The sequence below is a fragment of the Haplochromis burtoni genome, unplaced genomic scaffold (genome assembly GCF_018398535.1).
Source record: "Haplochromis burtoni strain Fernald_Lab_line unplaced genomic scaffold, NCSU_Asbu1 Contig_777, whole genome shotgun sequence".
Lineage (NCBI taxonomy): Eukaryota > Metazoa > Chordata > Actinopteri > Cichliformes > Cichlidae > Haplochromis > Haplochromis burtoni.
Genome location: NW_024583138.1, coordinates 1 through 5,493, shown reverse-complemented (window position 1 = coordinate 5,493; position 5,493 = coordinate 1). Strand labels below are relative to the sequence as shown.

The 5,493-nt window shown below is 38.3% G+C and overlaps 1 long non-coding RNA gene across 3 annotated transcripts in view; it reads left to right on the top strand.

Moving 5' to 3' along the window:
* LOC102292061 overlaps positions 1 to 3,932 on the top strand; it is a 48,547-nt gene extending 44,615 nt beyond the window's left edge. Inside the window, exons 3-8 of one of the 3 annotated variants that reach the window (XR_006053290.1) lie at positions 1,872 to 2,210; positions 2,294 to 2,587; positions 2,702 to 2,740; positions 2,844 to 2,940; positions 3,022 to 3,084; positions 3,330 to 3,932. This is a non-coding gene — a long non-coding RNA (OX-2 membrane glycoprotein). Of the gene's footprint in view, positions 1 to 1,871; positions 2,211 to 2,293; positions 2,627 to 2,701; positions 2,741 to 2,840; positions 2,941 to 3,021; positions 3,085 to 3,329 lie in introns of all 3 variants that reach the window. The other 2 variants (XR_006053289.1, XR_006053288.1) reach the window with 2 other exon arrangements.
* Positions 3,933 to 5,493: the final 1,561 nt, after the last annotated feature.

Sequence of the window (5,493 nt, the reverse complement as noted above, 5' to 3'; positions counted from 1 at the left end):
TTTTGTGTTTTAGTTATCATATGGGGAAAAGTTCTGTGGTTATCCATCCGTCCTGTTCGAATAAACCCAAAGTTCAGGAACATCTTCTTTAGATATGTTCAGTTTTAATCATGTGGCACCACTTAAACAGTCAAGTATGTTATATTGTGAGGTAAAGACCCCAAAGAGTTAATCTCAGACAAATGTTCAAACAAATGTGAATTGCGTTCACTTCATTAATGAAGTGAACGTAATTCAGTAATCAAAGGTGTTTGGCTATAACTGACTACATGTGTATACTGTACCATAAGTGGACAGACATGGATGTAAACCACACCTTAACCATTTGGCTGACGCAAAACTACCACAAGGCAGTGATTCTAACTAAAAGGTACTCTGGATATTATTAAATGTGAACATATCGTTAAATATGACATTTTTTGTTTGTCAGGTGTCCTGTTTGAAGAAAACACCTGGGAGCCCCTTGAATGAATGTAAATAAACACATTTACATGAGGGCAACCTGATTTCAAGGAAATAAAAATGCTCAAATTTGAAAGCTTGTGAGTTATTTTGTTCATGTATCAGCTGTTTAGTCGTTTTATGACAAGATGGATGCTGTCGTTATATTTTAGTATAGTTTTAGAGTAGAGGAGAATAAAAGAATATTTAACATTAATTGTACCAATGTTGTTGTGTACGAAGCACAAATTAATTTAAAAAACCCGATGAAGCAAGCATGAAGGAGAACCGGGCCCCAGACTTCTAGAGGACCACTGAAGGGGCAACGTTTTTAACATTTGACACAGCTGAGCGGCCGTGTGTTTAAGGAACGGACTCAAAAGCAGGCACAGGAGAAATGTACTGAAGTTTAACCAAAAGTGAGCCTTTATTGTGGCTGACACAAAAAACCAGGCAAGATGACATTAGGGCGAAACAAAACTAAAACCTAAACTGGGAAAAACTAAAACTATCTATGAAAATGATGACAACGGACATGGACATGAAACTGAACAGGAACATGCAACCAACGTAACTATGAAATAATCCAAACTAAGGTAACGAGGGAAGTGGAGACACAGCTGATACAAATGAACATTACGCCACAAGGGGAAGTAAAACAAAACACACTGAACATGGAAACACTGGACTCCTCGAAATAAAGCAGGAAACCTGGAGAGACTGGACACGAGAAGACAAGCTTGATAACCTGAAACACGCAGACAAGAAACACATGAAAGACTGACACAAAAGACAGAAAAAGACTGACAAACACGGGGACATAGATAAAACCTAAACTAGACTGAAACTCAACTGTGTGGGACGGAGAGATTTCGCAGGTCTTTCCTCCCCACTGCTGTCAGACTCCATAATAAAAACTTTAACTGATCAAGCACACACATCCATACATATGCAATAATACTAAGTGCAATAATCCTTTCTGTCATCGTTGTATTCTTACTCAGTTGTATATAGCATTTGTATTCGTATTCTATTTTTATCTTATTGTATATTTATTTTATTTTATTCTACTGTATATAGTATTTTATTCTATTCTGTACAGTTGTGTACTGTATTTATTCTTATTGTATCCTAATTTTTGCCTCATAACTTTTGCACTGTCCACTTCCTGCTGTGACAAAACAAATTTCCCACGTGTGGGACTAATAAAGGTTATCTTATCTTATCTTATCTTATCTTAACTGACTCCTTACTAATAATAACCAAACAAGAAGTAAACAGTCTTCCAATATAACATAAGAAATCGAAAATACACTTAAAAACGTGATTATGAAAAATTTACAGTGAGTTGCCTACAGGTTTTATTGCAGCTGATAAGTAGCAGACACATACTTGGTGCTCATGCCTCACATGTCTATTTGATTGTGCAGCTCTAACAGCAGTGATCCAAACACAGCAGACTGTGCTGGCAGCAGTGGGAGAAGATGCTGAATTCAGCTGTCAGCTGTTGGAGACTAAAGACGTCCTTCAGGTCACATGGCAGAAAGTCTTACAAGATGTGGAGACAAATGTTGCCACGTACAACAAGTACTTTGGTCAGAGAGTGAATGATGGCTTTAAAGATAAAGTCAAGTTTAAATACACTGGACTACAGAACTGCTCCATAGTCGTCAGGAATGTGACGGAGCAGGATGAAGGCTGCTATCGCTGTCTGTTTAACACTTATCCTGAAGGAGCCTTCACAGGTAGAACCTGCCTCCAAGTTTATGGTAAGAACTTTTACATTCTTTAACCAACAACAGGAGACTAAAAATAATATAGTGATGTGATGATATTTCCTGATCCTTCACAGAGCTGCATGAACCTGTTGTTGGTGTCAGAGAGTCAAACTCTACTGAAGAGTGGGTTGTTTCCTGTTCAGCCACTGGTCGACCTGCTCCCACTGTAACACTCAGTGTCTCACAACAAGACCTCAGCTTCTCACAGTACAACACTGTCAGTGTGTCCAACACCAACGCTACATTCACTGTCACCACTACAGCTGTGCTCTCAGGTTCACGTAAACACAGCACACAGGTGGGATGTGCAGCACGAGTGCTCTCTGCTCCTCACAGAGAGGTGATGGTGACGATTCCTGATGATGATGGTAGTGGTGATGGTGATGATGATGATGATGATGATGATGGTGAGAAACTCTTTTAAAGTCACTGATTTATAATTGATGATTACACTGTGATTGTAATGTTTCCTTTTTTTTCAGGTCTAGATGAAAACTTTGGATCTAAACGCAGAAATTTAGGTGAATTCACATTTGTATGTTTTTGAGTTCAGTTTTTTTCCATCTTTTTTTATTTTATGTTTGAATTAATTTTTCCTTCTTTCCTCTGTTTTCTCAAAAGCAGTCAGGATTTCAGTCATTCTGTCCTCTGTGTTGCTGGTTGCCTTTAGTTGTGTTGCTGCATTCATCTTTGTCCATCATAGAACAAAATCTCACAACAGGTAATCCTATTAAAACGTGTCTGTTTTGCATTTTCTCCTGATAAATGTTTGTGCAGCTTTAACTGTTTTAAAATGTTTCAGTTTTTCACACAGGAATCTCAAGATAAATAAGACACCTGAAACTAAGATCAGAGACAGTCAGGAGTAAGTCACTCTTTATCCTGTTTTTCTGCACTGTTGACATTTTTTAATCTTCCTTCGGGCTCTTTTTTATTTTCATATTTCATTTCTTCTAATAAGTGTCCATAGTCCTCTGTTATCATTTTCATTTCAAGCCTAATCTAACACTAACCACAAACACTTAAACACTTAAACACTTTCCTCTGTCCAGGCTATTTCTTTACTTTAATCATGTGATCAAATAAAACTATTTCTTATTTTCATTGAAGGACTGAAGCATCTTTATTCACAGCAGAGGGCAGCGAGGTCAGAAACGAAGGAGAGTCTGAGAGAAATCACCAAGACAACAACCTGATGTTCTCATCAGAAGCAGCAGGAAGACTGAATTTTGAGCAGTGCTGAACAAATGTATTGTTGATGTGACTGGAGATTAAAAACATCTTTGTGTTATAAACCACTGATGTGATTATGTTAATAGTTTACCGACAGGTTATTATTATTATTCAGTTATCATTGATGCTGATATAATGATGCATTGTGTCACTTTACATGTATGAAATGAAGATTTAAGTATTGTTTCAAGTTGCCGTTTAGGTGCAGATATGATGCAGCGGGTGGAGTTCAACATCAGCGTGTGACGGCTGAAATAGTTTAGGATCATCAACCTGCAGCTGACTTGCAAATAAATGTGACCAATGGCTAAAGACAGAGAGAGAGAAACCACGCATCTAGTTCATGCATTGGTGGTTAGACTCCGATGGTCCAGCGCAGCAGAACACAATCACAGCTGTGATAGCGATTAGGGCAGGACCCCCAGAGTATAGATGCTGGTGGTGGAGATGAAGATGGAGGCTTGAATGGCACCTGAGAGATGAGTGAAAGGTGGTGGTGGGGGGTGGGGGGGGAGGAGGAGGTGGGTTGTACGAAGGCATCTGAAAAGAAGAATCACAGATTTTAAGTACATGGAGTGAAGGCTGATTGGCCTAAAGAAGGAGGGCTGAGTGCTGATTGGACTAGACCCGTGATGTCACAACCAGCTTGACAAGCATGTGAAAGTGGAAGTGATGTAAAACTTACATTAGCTGCCAAACACCTGGGAAGCAGACAGACGTGTGACTACAGAGCTTCCTTAGTGAACTTAGGCATAAGCCTCATGATGGTCACATGAAAACCACCAAGCTTAATGTTTTTAGCTGATTTGTTAGTGTGTGTGTGTGTGTGTGTGTGTGCGTGTGCGGGTGCGTGTGTGTGTGTGTGTGTGTGTGTGAGAGAGAGAGAGAGAGAGATGCAATGCCACTCCCTGAAGTCATATGTTATCGTGTTACTGCCCGCTCTATTTTTGAAGTATTAGACAAATATTGGAAGAATTGACAGTGTTAAATCTTAAACCTTTTGTTGGATGATAAATAATGTCTTTTCATATTTTTCTAATCACATGCCTCATTCCAGGAGGGATGTTTGCTGTAACTTTGTCCTCGCACACTGACAGTAAAGCTGTCCTGTCTTAAATTGTCTGTTGGGACATGTTTGTTTGTTTATTTTGTTTTATTGTGTGGATTCTTCTTATCAATGTTTGAAGCATTTTCCAACTGTATTCAAAATACGTAATTATTTCATTAATATAATAAAAATATATTTCACGTATTTCAAGGCAATGGCCACACAACAACAGCATGCAACAGTCATAAATGGATAATTTAGTGATATTAGTCCATCTTACAGGAGGAACTGGAACAGCAGATTTTTGTGACTTCAGACTTGAACATCTAACACTAACATTGTTTTCATATTAACTAAATGATGGCAGGTGTAACTGCAGTGGAGACAAAATCCAAATTGGATTCTAAACTCATAGTGTTGTTGTTTAGTCCTGTAAGTTAGTAGCAGGAGAACTGAACTGATGGTGTTGCTGGTTCAAACAAGTCATGTGGAACAAAGTAACCTTTAGAGGAAAACTGAGTTTGAAGCTGCTGAACTTTTCCTCTCCTTTAATATAGTGAAAGCAACATGTTTCATCTACATACATGTGCTGCAATCAGAGGACTCTTATGCATTAGAGTGATAAAAACTACAAGCTGAGCGTTAATGAAGGAATGAAACTGTGGCGCCTCCCCGGGGATGAAACAAGATACACAGAAGATTTTACAATCTGCGTGTCATTCTGCAGACCCTCGATCCTCCAACTATCTAATGAAGGTAATGCGCTGTGACAGAGTTACAAAATGAGAATATTATCTCTGACAAACCTTTGATGGCATTCATTGACACATATACTGTCCATTAATCTTATGGGCAGAAATCTGTGCCATCAGAAACTGAATTTGAATAAGTTAAATTTGAATTTGAATTGCTCAGATTGAATCTGAATTGTAACTTGAATAAATGCTTTTGAAAACTGAATTTGAATTAGTCTAAATTGAAATTGAATTTATA